General features: G+C 41.9%; 1 protein-coding gene across 4 annotated transcripts in view; it reads right to left on the bottom strand.

Moving 5' to 3' along the window:
- Window positions 1–5,691, bottom strand: part of ELF2 (E74 like ETS transcription factor 2) — a 39,196-nt gene extending 33,505 nt beyond the window's left edge. For 3 of the 4 annotated variants that reach the window (XM_061991919.1, XM_061991917.1, XM_061991916.1), the window contains exon 1: window positions 5,582–5,691. The gene's annotated coding sequence lies outside the window, so the exon portion shown is untranslated. The remainder of the gene's footprint in view (window positions 1–5,581) is intronic. The other variant, XM_061991922.1, reaches the window with a different exon arrangement.
- Window positions 5,692–14,432: the final 8,741 nt, after the last annotated feature.

Consider the following 14,432-nt stretch of genomic DNA (forward strand, 5'->3'; position numbering starts at 1 on the left):
ATTAACCCAAAGTTTTTAATAAAATCCATCCATTTAGAAAGCTAGCACAATCACTGAGGTCTGCAAGAAAACAGGACCTTGCAACACATACTGAAGAAAAAGAATTATAATTAATACTCCAATAAGTAACCTCAATAAGCCTGCTTTTCAATAGCAGGCAAACAGCTTAAACTAAATCCATCTTGCATAAACAGGGAAAAGTTAGCTCATATTCATGCAGAGTAACTGGGTTTCCTATCTGCACAGAAATTTTCATAGCCTCAATAGCTTAGGTATAATAGTAAAAATAACAACTATTGATCTCTCCAATCAGATGCCAACTAAACAAGAAAGTCAACAAAAAATACTATGCAAAAATAGTTTTAAAAGGTTCACATCTGGAGGAATTAAGTGTCCTCGAGTATACCATAAAAATATGTTCAGAAAGACATCACCTCTGTTGCCATACCAACTGTGCACAAAAAGTCAGTAGCCACATAGTAGATGGCAAGTTACTAAAAAAAACACAACAAACAAGCATAAAAAACCACCCTTGCACCAAACAACAAAAACCCAACACAACATGATATTAGTATTTTTCACCCTTACACACAAAAAGAATAAACTCTAATAGAAGCTTTCTAGGCAATTAATCCTAGCTTAAGCATGTCACAAAGCCAATTTGGTTTTCATGCAGTATATTAACACAAGTAAATAATCACACACTTGATCACATGTACTGTATATTCACATTTTATGTACTATAATCCCACACAGGTGGCTAAATAGTAGACACCGTGGCAACTGAAATTGTACCGGATCAGATTATGTCAAAAAGTTGCTATTTCTCTGTCTCCTAGGTTACAAGAAGTTTAGATAACTTTTGTGCTGATTTATCTTGATGTGAATTACCAGTTACCTATAGAAGTGAAGATGGGACGATGCAGAAACATAAATGTCAACCCTAATTTTTCAGTTCCATCAGAAACTCATAGTAAGAACCTTACAGGAGAAAATATACATAAGAATGAGTGGAATGCTAAATCTTAGCACTCATTAAACAAACAGTATCTTTGGACCAACAGCACAGAGGAACAAATGAAAAACCTGACAGGATAGAGAAAAAGACAGGCCCACGGGCCAGCAAGTGGGAAGTTCAAAGTGTTTAAGTTCAGTCTGGTTTAGAAGTCCCAAGTTAAAACAAGTCCACAAACACATCCCACACATCCCAATCCATGTTAGAGTCCAGCAGATGCACGTCTTTTTGAATGAACCAGTTAGACATTTGCCTTTTTCTCTTTCCTTAAGCGGTAAATCCTTGGGGAACCCTCTCCCTCAAATTGCAGAAAAATACTGCATCCTCTCACTAGCAAGTAACAACTAATTTCACTTCTGTAAAGTCAGCCTAGCCACTTTCAGAAATCAGTTCCAAGAATCTGCATTTCCCAAGGCTAACTGAGACAAAAAGGCAAAAAGACAACAATTAGATTCCTAGAGTATGAGATGATTCAGGTTTGTAAGAGACTAGGTTACCCCCGGTGATATCATTAGCTAGTATAGAAGCTGGTTCTAAGTATAAGTAGTTCCAAATTATAGAACAGGCAGATTTTAAAAAAAAAGAAAGAAAAAGAAATACTAAAAAAAAATAAAAACCCAAACAAAAGCCAAAGAACAAAAGAACCTCCCTCACTCTGCAAATTTAATTCCTCTCTGGACAGAGTGCTTGGAACAAAGCTAAATACAAAATGACATGGGGGGGGGGGGCAGGGAAGCATCTAACACTTCCAAAGAGACGACCAAATCATTTTGTTACAGATCTAACAAGCACTCCTGTTCTTCCTGGTTGTGGAAAATGCAGTGAGAAAGGAGTTCCAAAATGTTCAGAATATCCCTTACAACGGGGAAAACAGCTTTGCTTCATTATCCATTATTCTTATACATTTCTCATGGGAAAACAAAAAATAAGTCTATGTGCTTCCACTCTCAAAAAAGAAAACTAAAACCAAAAATCTGAATTTTAAAGCCACATTCTTTGCCTGGACAGCAAGAAGTTTCAGTTTATCATTGCAAAAGACCAATCACAGTGCATACATCATCAGAGGACATTTATCATAAAGGCTGCAAAATACCAAATAGTTTATTTACAGAAATTGGACACTTAAATGACCTGAATTATGCACTCTAACGTAATTTTTTTGAAAAAAAGAGCACGGAAAGGATGGCAGAGTGTTAGCTCTGCTAGGCCAGACTCAAAGTGAAGTTACTTAGGGCTCTAAACCTGCAATTACTTTCAGTATGCTTTTATTCAAATTTAAAAACATTTTAAAAAAACCCCCAAAGCTAGAAGAAAAGATGCACATGCTCGTACCCACACATGAAAACAAGACAGACATGCAGAACATTGGGCAGCAGTGGCCAGAGGCAGCTGCTGTCACAGCACTCCAAAGAAATGTAACAGTTCTTGGAACAATGTCCCTCTTTTATTCAGCTGGCATCCCAAATCCTGAGGAGAGATTTATGCAGATACCTACACAAACACAACCGCAAAAACAGGGCTGCAGCCAGCAGCAGCATCACACACAACTTTTTTTCCAAAAAGGCTTTCCTTTGGCTTGATGGCCTGAAAATGAAATTAGTTACACAGAAATACATCAGCCAAGGTCGCTCTAGAACCCCATTAACTGTTTCCAGGGGTACAAAGGTGCTCTTTCATAGGCAGCACCTCAAATATACCAGTAAATGTCACTATCACTGCAATACATATGAACTATAGAGCACACTGGAAAACATTTTTAGGTTGCCTGAAAGTTCTTTTTTTTAAGACTTCTTCACAGGTAATTTTTACAGCTCTGGCTAACTGATTCACACTGGCATTCACAGAAGAAATGGTGAATTAATTTTTGTTTTAATTTTTGAAACACTGAAGAAGTCTAAAAACTGAAAAACTGAGTTATTGCAAAAGCTGACAGGAAAAAAACCCACCAAAAAAAACGCCAAATAGCTAAAGAATCAGAGAGTGTGCTCAAAAAGAGCACAAAAAGTAAATTTTTGCATCTACAGCATTAGGGGGGAAAAAACAATATAATCCACACCATTTACAGTACCTTATAAATTATACCAATCACTAAAAGTTATAGAAAAGGAAATAAAAATGAGGAATTGTCATCCTGGCCACATCATACTTCCAAAATTTCCATACAACAACGCTCTTAATTTTATTGCTGAATGCACAGAAATAATTACATTGCATCAAATTAAGGTACAGGAACTCTTTCGACATTCATTTAATTTGATAATCCAAGCATCCAAAGTTTGCTCTGAAACTTCACTCGCTAAAGCTGCTGAGCACCAAAACATGTAAGCTTATAATTACTTAAAAACTATTAACGTCCTGCAAAAACCTGTGGCTTCAGTGGGTTGTTTCTGGACTTTCCCCGTATGTCATCCTATTAGCAAGCTCTCTTCCCGTCCCTCTCTATAAAGATCCCTTGAAACCTTCTCTTCCTTCGGATAGAAGTCTCCAACAGAAGTGTACCCTTACTTTGTTCCAGCACTTTTCTGTTCAGCCTGTCAATTGTTGGTCCTTAACATCCATTTGCACTCTCTCAACAAGCCTGAGTAGGGAGCAATTATTCATCGTTTTACATAATAAAAGAGCAGAAACCCGATGGTCTGTAAGTGGTTAGGATGTGGGTTTAAAAAAACAAAAAAAACCTAAAACCAAAGACAAAAAAACCCCAACACACATACAAAAGGCAGTAGCCCACGCAAACTACGTTAATAATTTTCATAGGATATTCTAGAGGTCAAGAGAGTAAGTTAGATAGCTTTAGGAGGTAAAGTCCCTGAATGACTTACAGGATTACTAAACACAGATACATGTAGAGTCTGAAGTTTAGGGGCCTTCTGAATCAGGTATTACTGAAACGTAAGATACGGAAACAGTAGGTCGCTGAAGGTACCACATAAAATAGCCATCCTGTTCCCAGAACCTTTCCTAAAGCAACTGATGCTGTCCACTATTAGAGATGGAGTGTGTGGTGCTGAGGGAAGATTATTTTGCATCAAACTCATTACTTGCAGATTTGTAGGCTTATTTTTAATTTCTTAAGATCCTTGAAGTAAAGTTTTGAGGCAGTATCACTGACCCAGATCTCTAAAAGATTGCTTCACGACATCCATTCTCAAAAAATGATGAGGGTTTCTCAATATACTTTAATAGCAGACGTTTCTAACAAAGTGATACAAAACTCTTAGACTCTCCAAGCTTTCACAAAGTACCGTTCACACTTTTGCCCCATTTAAAGTTCTATCACAAAACACACCATTTCTACAGGGTATATTTAGACCACAAAAATATCTAAATGGTTTTGAATTTTTACTGTTAGAGCACTGTTTTATGAGCCTCAAGAATTCTCTAATACTCAGATTCTTATATCCCTGTGCTTAACCGCATTTCATTCTATTTGTCTTCACTAACTAGGAAGCTCTCCAAGTTTGATGCAAATATACACTATTCAGAAAGCACCAAAAGGCTTTATTATTATGAGGTAGATAATTATCAGCACAGGGAAGGCAGACAATTTCAAAGCACCAGAAGAGATGAACTCAGCAGACAGAGAGTCCTCACAAATGGATTGTTTTTAAATTGACAGTCAGGTTTGTCTGTCTTTGTTAAAGAAGTTAAATGGTTAACGAAAAGTCACAAGGAACATGACAGTGACTAGCCACAAGGGAGGGAATACGCAGAAATAAATGAATTATTTAACTGGGGAACAAGAGACACGAGGGAACATATCCAAAAAGGTAACAGATAAACGTGAACGTCCGTATTTTACAGGCGCGGTAAGGCATAATTAAAACCACGACAGACTCCAGCGACTTAGCCAGAGTGTGAGCAGAGCAGGGCACCCAGATGATTTCTCGGAGGAGGGAAGGGTGCGCAGATGAGGCCGGGTCGAGCGGCTGCAGGCCCGGCGGGACTATCCCACCGCCAGCACAGGCAGACCGAGCACGCATGACAGCGAGTGACCAGCACGCCTGGACTGCCATGTTCTCCCGACGCCCTGTGTAAACAAGGCGCTGCCCCCGCCGCGCAGCCCCGGCCACCTCCCGGGCATAGCCCGGGAGGGGCGGCGGGACCAGGCCCGGCAAGGCCGCGGCTACTCTGGGGCCGTGTTTACACTGACAGCCGCCGGGAACCGCCCGCCCCCCTCCGCCAGCGGGGCGGCAGCCCGGCGAGGACCCCCGCGCGGGGCGGAGGGAGCCGGGGGTCGGGCCAGAAGGGCACAGAGGGAAGGCCCCGGCCCAACGGCCCCTCCACCGCACCCAGCCCCGCGCCCCACGCGAAACCGAAAGTGCGGCTGGCGGCGGGGGGGAGATGGGGGGGGGGGGTGCCGACGGAGCAGCCCCTGGCTTATTCACCACGGGGCCGCCCGATACATCTCGTCGGGCTCCCCCTGCACGGGCCCGTCCCGCTCCCCGCGGCCCCCTCGCAGGGCGGCCGCCCCCTTGCCCTCCTCTCCCCCGCCCTCCCAGGGCCGCCTGTCAGCGCCCGTCCCGCCCGCCGCGGCGGCTGCGGGAGCCGGCGCCGCACCCTTACCGTGCCCGTGCGCCCGGAGGCCGCGTCAGCCGCCCGCCTGGGCCGGGAGCAGGAGGCGCCGGGCACCGCCCGGGCAGAGCCAGGGCCAGGGCCGCCCCGCGGCGGGAGGGGCGGGCGCAGCGGCGCAACCTGCCCGGCCCCGGGCCCCCCCCCCCCGCCGCGCCGCCGCCGCCTCTGCACATGCTCGCGCCACCCGGCGCGCGGGGGCGCTGTGGGCATGCGCGGCCGCCGCGCGCGTGCGCAGGGAGCCGCTCGCGCCCGTGCCCTCGCCGGGGCGCGAGGCTGCCCTGAACCCGCCCCAGGGCAGGCTCCGGGCTTCGGCTTCGGAGCGGGCGGGAACGGGTGGACAGGGCGCAGAGTGGGACTGAGAGGAAAAGCTCCTGACAAACGGGATGTCAGTGACCCTCAGCTGTGGCCCTCCATGGGAATGGCCTCAGTAGCTGCCCGCTTTCTCAAAGCAGCCCCAGCACTTGCACACAGGCCTAGGGCGGTTGTTATTTTCCACAGTTTTCCCTGTGATGAAAACACGAGCTTCCCTTGTGTCTGGGCAGCTGTTGAGCCTCAGGGGTATAGAATTGACTTGTAGGGGCAATACAGAAATGTCAGTCGCCAGTTGTCTCTTGGCAAAGCTCTGCCTAGACCTCACAATTTCTGAAGTTAGCCAGATCAACAACACACCCATTGTTACTCCCTCATCAATATGAGAAATACCGTTGTCAAGAGTCTGTTCATAAACCAAGTACAGAGCAAGAACAGTCTTCATCTAGCCAGGTCTGAGAGGTTTAGAACAGAATTGGTTTCCGTTACAAATATTGGGCTTTAACCATTATGCATATGCTTTTTTGCATTTCACAGTCATAAAACAGAAGAGCTTTAGCTAAACAGGAGGCATATTTTCATTATAGACAAAAAAAAAACCCCTCACATTGCCAAGGGAGCTTTTAACATTGCAAAGCTGCTTGCTTAAAAGGGGTTTTAGACTGAAGGTTCTGTGTTCAAACTGATTAGAGTCCCCTTGTGCGTCCCCTTGTGCGTCCATATTGTGAAAGTCTTAACTCCTCTTTAACAGGAGCCCTCTGAGCACAGCACAGCGGTACACAGACAATATGGTCACACACAAGTCTCTTATCTTGATCAGCATGTACTTGTACCTCTTAGTTTCCATCTGCTCCTTTGGCATTCCTGTTCATCTTCTCCACTAAGTCTGATTTCCAAACCTCAGTTTCTGCCTTAGGCATGTTACACCTACTAGTTTACCTACTAGTTTACATTAAGCCACATGAAATTTCAGTTTTCTGTCTACTCTGTAAAAGAGAAATATCACTTCTTTCATTTATCTTTAAAAGGAAGTATGAAACGACGTGGGGAAAAAAATTATCAATAATATATCTGACACCTACGTTGCCACTAGAAACAATGGTGTTTAGCATTTTCACATTAGAAGTGTAATTACTTTGATATTCTAGCGTGAAAATTGTATAAACAGGAGTATAATGTTAGAATTACACATACAGCAGATGATGGAAATTCACATTTTATATGCCTTGGGATCAGAGAGAGCAGCTGACAATAGAAAATAAATGGAAAAAAAAAAAGCAAGTCAAGAAAATGGTAGGATATTGGGAGGAAAAGACTAAAGGGTTTCTGTCAAAAATTGCCATGTTATAGACTGGAAATAAACTCTAGATGAGTGGTAGTTTTCGCTTTTGACACCCATTCCTTTGCAGCCTAGCAGACCTAAGTGCTGTTAGCTTCATCTTTAAAACTTAATTAGGCCTGACTTGACATGCTCACTATTTTTTCTTCTTCTTTCCATGAGTCCAAGTTAAAATTCGGCAAAAAAATAAAACAAACCCTTTTGCCATGATCCTTTTTAGAGAGAAGAGCAGATAGATCCTTTCAGGCCCACTGTTGGCTGGACAAAAGGCATCTAAACCAAAGCTGCTTTGTACATCTCCGTAGCTTCTACATGGAGTCACTGGCCACGAGGCGACATGGCCAGCTAAGGGTTTTCTAAAGAGAGACTTGAAGTGGTCTTTTCTGTAATGCTGCAGTTCATTTTCCTACGGTCCTCTGTTTAACAGTTTTTCTCTCTTCTCTGTTTGGATGCCACAGGACAAACATTTCTGCATCCCTTAAGCTAATTTATTTATGCAACTCCCACTTCTTGCTTGTTCTTCTAATGAGCGGAGCCATGCAGCCATTTTCAGTGGTTGTTCAGCAGCATCTCTCTTGCAGGGAGCAATAGCAATTGCTCTTTGAGTGAAGAGAACTGTGCTGCTTTGCAGACAAATGCAGCACTGGTGTGAGATAATCACAATGGTGTCTTCATTTATTTTGCTGCTGCTGCTTCTTTTTGGCTTTGGTTTTTTTTTTGTTTTTAAATGAAATAAGACAAACTCTTTATATGGAAAATTGTATTTCTCTTCAGAACAGCTCTTTTTGGTTTACCTTAAGCTAGATGGAAAGCTATGCTGAAAAAATATTAAACTCCAAAATGAAAAAAGCAAGGCACCAAGGAGTTTAAATCAGTTCAGCTGAATGACTTTTGAAGTTATATAAGTGATGCAACTATTGAAAAAAAAAAAAAAGATAGAGGCCTTCCTTATCCACTCGTGAAGTAGACCTGCACTCCATTCATAACTGCTAGTGCTGGGATACTGCTGGATGATAACACAGGGTCAGGAGTTCAACAGATGCTTCTCTGCCATAAAAAAGCTGCTGTCCACGTTGCTTTTTAAGCATTGCTCCTCAAAAGACTGTAGCCTATCTAATTCTGTATGCTGGGTTGTTCAGATGAAAGGGGAAAGTTATACTGATTCAGACTCAGAAGAAGTGACCAAGAAATGACCCGGAAGCAATAAGGGAGTGAGGGTCCCATGACCCTTCTGACAGACAGTCCATTCTGTAAAGCATTACTACTGAAGTAGCAGTAACTCTACAGGTATAATTAGGGTTTTTTCCTTCCTAGGATAGAGTTTCAGAACATACAGACTATTTTGTGAAAATTCTAGAGACAGAGCAACAGTAAAACCTATTTATAATTTCCAAGATTAAAGTATCAATATCTTTTTTCTATTTTTATATGAACTTTTAATAAACTCCATATTGTGCTTATAGAGTAATGGAAAAACATCTCATTTTTGCTGTGCAGTGTTCAAACATCACTAAATGAAGCTATGTTTTATCCTACTGAGATAAGTTTTATCAAGACCTAGCTATCTATGTGTCCATACATCTCTATCATTCCTTTCCCTTTGCCATTATTTGCAAGTCTCAGCTCAATTTTATTAAACAGTAGAGCTCTCAAAGATAAGTTCCTACAGGTTTCAAGAATGCAAGTACCAGTGCAAATGAGATCAACACCAGTGTGTGTCCCCACTAGAAAGCAGCTATTTTTGAGGCTGACCAGCAGCAGCCAGCTGATGTATTGATATGCATGTAGCTGTACCAGCTAGAGCAGTGTCGTTTCCTAGCTATTTCCAACCTTTAAAAGTATCCAAATGGAAACCCTGCTTGGTCTCAAATCCATACCAAGTTGCCATTTAATTGTAAACCTATACACTCAGCATTTTCAAGGAAGTTGTAAGCATAAATTATCCATAATAGTCTGTTGGAGTCAAACCTGAAAACCAATCCCTGTGCTTACTAAAATAATTAGACTCAAGGATATTCACTGTCAGCCCACTACAAGGGGTGCTCCTGACTGCTGCTTTACACATTAAAGCTGTCTCTGCTAGCAGGAATGAAATCCCCGATGTTTGGGATGGACGTTTTGTTGTATGTGTTCATCCCAAGAGAAATGAATTCACTAGCACAACTTTTAAACATTTCAGTGCTCTTGCTTTTATGCAGGATGGCATCTAAGACCCTGCCAAGCCCTCACAGGATAAGAAAAAAGTATTACAGTGCAAGCTGAGAGCTCAAAGATTGTTGCTGGCAGAAAAACAGCTCAGAACAGAAAGAAGCAGGAATAGTCTGGACAGTGCCCTGTCCCTCAGTTGTTGAACCCCAGTGCAGAGCAGACACAAAAGGCAGATCAGTTCCTCATGTGTCCTGGCAGTGGGTTTTTTTGCAGTGGACCAAGTTGGACGGATCAAAAATGGAGAAGGCTATTTTGGTACATTACTGGTAACTGGAGTAAATCTTGAGTACTAGACTGGTGATCAGGTTAACTGGGCGCACCAGCTTGTAGGGTTATTTTTTGCAGACATATGGGACCTAACTTGAGATCTATGGTTCTGATGGCTCACATATTTCTATTGCCAAGGATAAAGAAAGGTAAAGAATTTAAAAGATATAAAGAACTCCAGGTCTGAGATCTGTAAAGCAAAGTTTCAGACTTCTTGTTGACCCCCAAACACAAGGATTCTGCGCTTTGAAGGCACATGGCTAACATCAGCTTAACTCAAACTTCCAATCTCCCCCTTGATTTTTTTTTTTGTGCTGTAGGCTACTAAAGCAGCTTATATTTTACAGTAAAATCCTTTCAACTGCATGCCTAATCCTAATCTTTTCCAAATTCATTCTGTCTCCTTTATGATTTCCCCCTAATGGCATACGAGTTAGAAGAAAAAAAACCACCAAAAGTTCAAACCAAAAAACAAACACACATCCTCCTTTCCTTAAAACTACAATGCTGCTTTGCTTGTCAGGTAGGTAAGTGTAAGAAGCTTCTGATTCTCAGGGCTACGGGGGTTGTAATACCACTAATGACACGGGAGTTATGTGATTAAAGCAGGAGAGCACTGAAACGCTGAAACAGGCCTGTTTCAGGCAGGATTTTACCCTCAGATAAATGTGTGTTGCTTTCAGGAAAGAAGAAATTAAACAGATATAAAGGAAGAAAATCTGAAGCAGGGTGTTGCTGTATGTCAGACATACTTTAAAATACAGCGGCTGCAATGTTTCAGAAAAAAACCATTCAAATTAGATTATCTAAATTAGAATAAACATGAAAGAGGACTTTACCTCATTTTCACTCAAAAAATTGCATAGGACAGCCTCATTGTGTTCCCATTTGCAAAAGGCAAGAACTGTCAAGCCTTGACCAGTTACTCCAAGTTTAGCTCATCTGGTATGATAACAGCCTCAGCACCAAATACTTGGCATTGGAAATTAGTCACATACTACAACAGTGGCGTGAAAAAAGACCCGTATGATTTGGGTTTTCTCTAAACAACAGTTAATCATAGAATCATAGAATGGTAGGGGTTGGAAAGGACCTTTAGAGATCATCTAGTCCAACCCCTCTGCAGAAGCAGGTTCACCTAGATCAGGTCACATAGGAACATGTCCAAGTGGGTCTTGAAGACCTCCAAGGAAGGAGACTCCACAACCCCTCTGGGCAGCCTGTGCCACTGCTCCATCACCCTCACAGTGAAGACAAAAAAAAAAAAGCAAGCCTATTTTCTCCAATTACAAAGAAAAAAAATCCTACATCATTAATTTCTTTCTGTATCATTCAGTTCTAGGTTATGGATATGGGGCATTCTGTCCTTGGTCTAGGTATTAGTCATCCTACTGCTTTTGATGTAGTGCCCTCTTCTGCTTGATAATGGTAGTGCACGTTGCCCGATGGGTAACTATTTTCAGTTAGCCCCCACTGGAGAGGAACATAACTACCGAGAAAGACGATAGCCTTATGCAGGAAGTAAGAAGCTATGAAATAAATAAAATCACATCATGGGAAGGTGAATAATCTCTACAGACCTCAGAAATTTAATTATTGAGAGGGAAAGAAAAAGAAAAACTATGATCTTGAGATGTATTACTGTCTCCTTCCACTTATTCTCTATATTTTCCCCTTTAATTAATTTGTGTACTGAAGTCAGTGCTGAACTGTAAAGACAAAGCACGGGCAGATGAACTTCCTGAAATGAAGTAACATATAACACTTTGACTATAGCACAAGCAGAGCTCACACATATATCTTTTGAGAAATCATTAAGTCGTGAAGATTTAAAGTCAAGAAAATTATTTATCACTAAGCAAGCAAAGGTAGATAAGAATCTGCACATGAAGCTGATACAAATACTTAACAGACCACATGAAGAAGAGCCTTCTGTTCCACAGTAGCTTCTTATTTGTTTGTTACACAGGAGCTGTAGAACATTATGGCCTTTCAGAGCTTGCTAAAACCATCATTTGAGTTTGGTAAAATGTTAAGAGGAAGTGGAGAAAACATGCAGACAGCTAAACCATTATGCAAATCATGCCATTTCACCACCCTCTTCAGTTACCTGTAGTTTGAGCAAACAGCAGGAAAAACTCCACCACAGAAACCGCCAGGTTTAGCCCTTCTTCTCACCCCAATAGAGCTGGGGGAGGCAACTGCAAACATCTGCAGCATCCCAAAGAAGTGAAGACCAGAATCCAGTTACTCACAGTAACATTTGGTGCCTGTAGTTCTGGGATGGCCATTATTTCCATCTTCTGCAGCACATGAGCAAGACAAGAGCAAAGCATACAAGAACAAAGCATACAACCAAGATATACCTCTCCTAAGAGTAGAGAGCTGTCTGTGTGGCAACAGGGACAGCACTCTGTGGAATGAGTTAATCCACAGGTGGCAGAGTAAGCAACTCTAGCTCATATATACCCTTTCACACAAAATACCTTCTGTCCCTGCATGGCTCCTACCTGCCTTCTAAGCTTTCCTCCTGCAGCACTGCAAACCCAGCCCTTCACCCCATAACCACTAGCAGAGAGAAATTAGCATCTGCAGTAGCTAATCATGGCCACCAGAATGATACTCAGCTGCATCATATGTGGACATTTGCTCATCTGCTGGCAAATGCAACAAAATAAGCAATTGATCTCCTAAAGCATCACTCAGGTGGTAGGTACTTTGTGTCCTTTCCATCTCTTGGGTAAAACAGAGGTTGAGGCTGGCTAGTTGGTTCAGGATTTTTTGAGGGAAATGGAGTGAGATCAACAGGTGAGGAAAATGCACAGTATCTGTTTTTATCTTTGTTTGGGTTCATTGGGGTTTTGGGAGTTGGTTTGTTTGTTTTCTAGAAAAACAGATGCAAAATAATATTTTATCACATCATCAAAGCTTGCCACACAGGCACAAGAAATCTTGGTTAAATTATTCCACTCCTGGACTTTCCAAATTTTGGGTACAAACTTGTAGTTTGATTATTTTTTAACTATTTATCTTATGCTTTTAAGAAGCAAATGAAGGTTGAAATTCTATATTGTCATCAACACAGGCAAAAAGAGTAAAACTGAAACTGTTGGATGGAGTTCATCTGTCCCCAGTGTTTCAGCCAAGTGAGCTGCTGCTAGCAGCAACAGGCTGGCATCCTTCATGTGAACTAGCGCTAGAGGGAGACGAAATGCTTCTCCAGTTGCTGTCACAGAGACAGGCCAGCTGCACAGGAGCACTTTGCAGGTTGGACAAATTTGGGAATGTGAAGTTTCACCCTGAGTTTTGAACTTTATTGTCAAGAACAAACTTTTTTCTCCTTTAGTCTTGCATTATGTCTGCTCTCTCCCATGGTCTTGCTCTCCTTAATGAGCCAACGCTCTTTGACCATTTTCTATGGTTCATCACAGCCTTTGTGTAGCAACTCAGAAATTCACTTTTCTGGAGTGAGGGATAGAAAAATATTAGACTATGTGGCAATTAGGCTCCATACTAATAAAAGAGATCAGTGATGGCTAGGGACCACCTAAACCAGTAAGACAAAGAATTTCTGATGAAGCAACATTCTGCATGCAGTTAAGAGCAGCCCTCTGTGAATTGCAAAATATCTCTGTTGTTAATCAAGGATAACGAAGTGCAGAAGCAGGCCATGCTGTGCTACGTGTTGTCACAGCTAGAGTTCATAACGTATTCCTACTGCATTTGGCTTTCAAGAATACTGTCTCTTTTTTTTTTTTTTTAATTAAAAATGAGAAAAAAGAGGATCCCTGATATGAGACATATATACAGGCTCTCCTGGGACTCTTGCATTTTTTTTTTTTAATGGAAAGGATGAAAAGTTTTGGAAAGCTTCTATTCTGCAGACCCCTGTTCCCAGAGGCTAATATATTCTGCCGTGTACCACAGAAGTTCCAGATATAAAGGGGATATTCATCAAAGCCTACAATTTCAGAAATTCTATTGCCAGATGCAGAAATGAGAAACAGTTTTTTTCACTAGGAATTAGGGAAGTTGAAGAAATAGAATATTTAAGAGTATGCATCCATTATAGGATGTTTACCAAGTAAAGACAGACACTCATCCAACAAAATATCAGTCCAAGTCCTTTATTCCAGTCACTTTGTCTACGAAAATTGCTTTTGATCATGGTGGCTTTATACTTTAAAGCAGAAGGCTATGCTGCTTTAAGTTCAGGAGCCTGATTTTTCCTCTGCATTATTCCAGGTATTCCTAAACAGGTTCAGGGACAATAGGCTGCTATTTTTGTTGGAGCACCAATATAAGTTGTGTTACACTGGGGGAAGGAGCAGGTGTTGCTTTGTGCTAGGGGTAGGAATGTCGTAATGCTGTAATTTCCCTTTCAGTGTTTTTTCCAAAGTCCTGCCTTCAGAGAAAGCAGTCAGGTACACCTCACAATTCACACTTCCTATATATGTTGTCTATAAGATATCTTATTTGGTCCAAGTTTAGTATTATTACCATTCTCTGATGGCTGCAATGGGTGTTGATAAGAATTTTACTAGATGCATGCTCATGCCCATAGCACAGTGGAGGGTTTAGAGAACAGTGTCATATAAACCCAGTATTCATTATAGCTTTTTTTCATTATTAAGACAATATGAACAAGATTACTGAGCTATTCTGTTTTTCATTAGTCCCTAAACATTCTCATCCATTTGCACACCTACGGCATCACCT

This window comes from Colius striatus, chromosome 3 (genome assembly GCF_028858725.1).
Source record: "Colius striatus isolate bColStr4 chromosome 3, bColStr4.1.hap1, whole genome shotgun sequence".
In the NCBI taxonomy this organism is placed as follows: domain Eukaryota; kingdom Metazoa; phylum Chordata; class Aves; order Coliiformes; family Coliidae; genus Colius; species Colius striatus.